The sequence below is a fragment of the Ambystoma mexicanum genome, chromosome 1p (assembly GCF_040938575.1).
Source record: "Ambystoma mexicanum isolate Mex_15411 chromosome 1p, UKY_AmexF1_1, whole genome shotgun sequence".
Classification (NCBI taxonomy): Eukaryota; Metazoa; Chordata; class Amphibia; order Caudata; family Ambystomatidae; genus Ambystoma; species Ambystoma mexicanum.
This window is the reverse complement of record NC_090921.1, coordinates 745,764,607-745,769,499: the sequence shown is the minus strand read 5'-3', so window position 1 is coordinate 745,769,499 and position 4,893 is coordinate 745,764,607.

Genomic DNA, 4,893 nt, shown 5'->3' with positions numbered 1-4,893 from the left:
ATTCACTGAAGTGCATTCACATGGGATGGTCTGGATTTCAATGAGCCACGTTATCTTATTCTGCCCCACAATGATCCCGCCACCAGAGGTGTGGGGGTGGCCCAGGAGAACACCGCTGGACAGTCCGTGTTAGGAGACCAAACATGGCGCTCTGTGCCCCACCATCACAGGAGTCTGTGTTTGCAGCCCCACCCGCCTTTGTGCTATCTCATTGGCACTGCCACGAGCGAACCGACCCACTGTTGGGTAAGTAAGGCCAGTGAAATTCCTCAGCCAAACAGAGACGGTGCCAGGTTTTTTTCTCCACCAGGCCTAATTGTGAAGGGTGCCATTGAACACCAGATGGAAAGTGCTGCCACACCTTTGCTGAAAGCCAGTGAATATTTGTGTTTACAGATAAAAGGCGTAGCTTTTCGATAAGGAGCACTTTACAGTAAGTCACAGCAGAGGTCAGAAAAATCCCATACTTCATTGCTTTATGGACAAGGATACGAGAACATCTCAGTGTGATTGGATGCCAGGGTCCCATGGCGCCATTAGATCAGCATTGGCAAAAAAATACATCAAGATGATGACAACGCAAAGATCAGGTTCTCTGCAAGAGGTGGCAACAGAGCCTAATTAATGATGCTGCATGTACACAAGGTTGATATAGTCACATGAGGAGTCACACAAAGGTTAAACAAATGTATTATGTCACAGATGGCTTCCCAAACTCTTATAACTCCAAGGTGTGGTTCAAGGGTTTTCATGACACAAAGCTCAAAATGTATTGGTTCACAGCTGACCGGACTTCGGGTGAAACTCCATCAACCAAAGGCCGATCTCACAAATCACGCGAAGACACGAACCGCGAAGCGAAGAGGGGGGCTTCACTAAATTTGGCAAGTTAGAGGACACCCCACTAGCAAGAAAGAGTTTCCAGCAACTATCTACCGGAAGAAGCAGAAATGAGAGGGAATGGGAACCAGACGAGAAGTCGATACCTTCTACTCGTCGAATTTTCCATCTAGTTGAACATCAATTGAGTGATAGAGGGGTTCGCAAGATGCCTCCACGCGATCTGCAGCCCTTGAATTTCAATGATCAAAACGGAGATAAGCCAGAATCCTGCAGAGGTCCACAAAGAAGCAAGTAGCCACCACAAGGATTAATCACGGACTTCTTTGGGGATACCAAGGCACCGTCGATATGGGATCCCCCCTCTCTAAAACTAGGGTCTTGGAACACTAGAAGCTACAAACATCTGACTGTGGAGTCAGACGTCGACCTTACAGGTTTCGATGTGTTGTGTCTACAAGAAACTTGGTTAATGGAAAAACCCACTTTGGACGGTTACCATTTGATTCACTCGCCGGCCCTTAAAGAAAACATGGGCAGGCCCAGATCAGGGCTTATTATCGCCATCAGATCGGGAAGTGGCCTTTACCTGAAAAAGATAGTCAAAACAACAGAGTTCATATTAGCGGTAATCCTTAATTGGAACACTTCCCGCAACGTTGGTGATAAGGCCCCGCAGCGTGAGATTCTACTGGTGAACACCTATTGGAACCCTAAACGGGTGACCTGTGATAATTACATCAATCAAATGGAGACGATTATCGATGATTATCTAATCTCGAGCACTGCCAACTACACGATCTTGGTTGGCGACCTGAACGTCGACTTAACCAAAGGATTAAACTCGGCTACGGAAAGATCTCGCAGATGGACAAATCTAATAAAGGCTAGAGACATACATAATCTGCTACAAAGAGTCGCCCCTAATGCAGAGGCTACTCCAACTTGGGAGAGAAATAATCAAACGGCCATCATTGATTACATCCAGGTATCAAGGAGCTTTTTAGCAATAAAGGAATCCTTTGAAGTGACCAGGACCAAATACAGTGATCATAACATCGTGAGTTTTTCTTGGGCCTCTCCAAGAGCAGAAGTCCGCTACACAAATGCAAATTTAGAAGTTAACCAAAGTGGCATACGGCTGAAGATGTCCGTATCTGCAATAGCTCAGTTGACACGTCTGTACAAAGAAGAGAAAAATGGGAACCTTATTGGGGCCAAGGCATCGACAGATTATGTCTCAGTTCTCTCAACATTTGCCTGTAACAAAGGAAAGAAGCAGCCAATAGCAAAGCCATTTAATCACGTATTCAACCTGCAATTAGTAGAACGCAGAAAAAGGCTGAGAAAATTGAAGCGGGCAGCAGCTATCTCGGACTCTCCAGGGAAAAAAGAAGAAGCAACTCGGGCGGCGATCAACTACAAATCATGGTTAAGGTCATCGAAATACCAGCGTGCTCAAGATGACGCTGAGCTCATGTTACGAACTATTTGTGGTAAGAACGCGCGAGACTTCTGGTCCCTAATTAAGGGGGACTCGAAAGTCCTGAATCAAGCCCTTCAAAACTCAATAAGCGATGCAAGTTGGGTAGCTCACTTCCTAGACCTCTATGGGGTTCCATCATCATCTAAAAACCTACCTATTCCAGCTCAGCAGACAAAAAAGATCGTTTGGGCGGTTCCGACAGATATCGAGACGATTGAGTGGAAAATCAAAAAACTTAATAGCTCCAGAGCTGCCGGCCCGGATGGCATCACGAACTATGATCTGAAAAAAAATGTGAAAGCATGGTCAATCTTCATTAAAGAGGTCTTTATGGCATGTGTCAAGCACTCTGAGATCCCACTATCATGGAAGAAAGCTCTAGTGGTACCTATTTTTAAAAAGGGCTCTAAAGACACTCCATCGAATTATCGCCCAATAGCGCTGCTAGACTCCATAGGCAAAGTTTTTGGAGCTCTATTGTTGGACAATTTTCAATCTTGGATACTTACATCAGCCCTCCATGATCCGTTACAGGGAGGATTTGTGAAAAACATTGGCACGACAGTAAACATATTGGCTCTGAGCACACTGAAAGCCAAGGTTTCAGAGGGACGGCCTAAGATATATATGGCTTTTATTGATTTGGTCCAGGCTTTCGACCGTGTGGATCGTGGACTACTCTGGGAGAAATTATATCATCATGCTTGCCCATCTGAGATTCTGGATCCAATAAAGGCCCTGTACTCAGAAACTTCAATGGGTGTACGGTTAAACAATCTGGGCCGTCTCTCCTCCGAGATCAAGACAGAGAGAGGCGTTAAGCAAGGCTGCCCTTTGGCTCCGGCCTTGTATAACGCCTATATAGCGGATTACAAGGAATACGAGGAGAGAGTACGAAGCTTTCCCCCGACATTGGGAACAAGCAAAATAGCACGCCTGCTGTATGCAGATGATATTATTCTCATGGACCTTACACCTATAGGCCTCCAGAGACAGATCAACAATCTTAATGCCTATCTCAAAGAAAACCATCTCCAGATGAATTTCGACAAAACCAAAATAATGACGTTTGGAAAATCGTCGCGTAATGCGGAGAAATTCGTCTGGGCAGTAGACAACCAACAGCTGGAAAAAGTGACTAACTTCAAGTACCTTGGGATTATCTTAAACAAAAGCTTAAAAGAAGTCCCAATGCAAGATAACATACTGACTAAAACTCGCCTTCTTGTAACCCAGGCAAGAGCGGTAGCGAACAAATACGGCCGTTTCACATTAGTGCCAGTCCTGACCTTCTACAGAGTGAAGGTAGTCCCCACTTTGACGTATGGAGTTGAAGCCCTACCCAATATACCATCGAACTTTTGGGAAAAAGTGGAGGGACTTTTTTGGAAACACCTGCTCAATCTGCCACAGTCGCTCCCAATTGTATTAATAAGGAGAGAGTTGACACTGCAATCGCTGAGCTCCATTGTGGCTCGAAATGAAATCATGCTCTATCGAAAAATGCTACTACCCTCTCCGCCGTTGATACTAAAGGAAATACGTCAAGAAATAATACCAGAGTCGTGCAAAATGCTGCTGGACTGGTCACTAAGAATGACAACCCTCCTAGATTGGGCAAGCAGCTCCAGTGACGAACTCATTAACAATCCGGTAAAGGTGAAAGTGCGCATTAAGGAGCAAGATTGGATTGACACATTGGAGAAGGCATCGACCTCGAAACTGATATCCGACCTACCCTCAATTTGGCAGAAAGTTAATTCTACTAAACAGTACTTGTCGAAATGTCCTGACAAAAAAATACGAGAGTCCTTCCTGAGAATTCGATTGAACATTATTCATACAAAGGAAGTTCTGTTAAGAAGGAACAAGTCGGAAGAAAACGGGTGCAGATTCTGCGAAATTGGGGACGAGGTGGAAACTATTAAGCACCTGTTAATGAACTGCCCGGCCGTGCTGACAGCACGCACACTACATCTCGGTCCCCTATTCAGAAATCTGCAGTTCTACGATGAAGAGGAATGGTGGTGTCGCCTAATCAGCGGAGAAAAGACGTCCTGGGTCATAGCAGTGGTGGGCTTTTTCCGTGCTATTGGCCTAATAACTCAATAAGGAAGGGACAGCAAATGGAAATCATGGCTCGAAAATCTTCTCTCTATTACCATTGTGGGAGATCAGAGAGAAACATCATGACTTTTGCAGTTTTCCCCGCCTTTATTTCTCTCCTTATCCCCTTTGTCTGCTGTTCTCTGTCTTCTCTTCTGACTGTGAGATCCCTTTAACACCAAGGTCTTTCTCTTTCTCTTTTTTTTCTTCTCTTCTTTTCATCTTTTGGCTTCAAGGACCCAAAACCTTGTAAAAATTATTTTATACAATTAAATCAAGTAAAAAAAAAAAAAAAAAAAAAATTATTTGTCTAGTTTAGTTTACATTTCAGCGAAATTTCAAAAAAAGATCTCCTAACACGACAGCTTAGACAAATTGACAAGTACGGTGCAGGCGTTCAACACTTTTTTTGATCCATTACTAAGTGATCAATGGATTTGTAGGCATGCAGTTTATGCAAT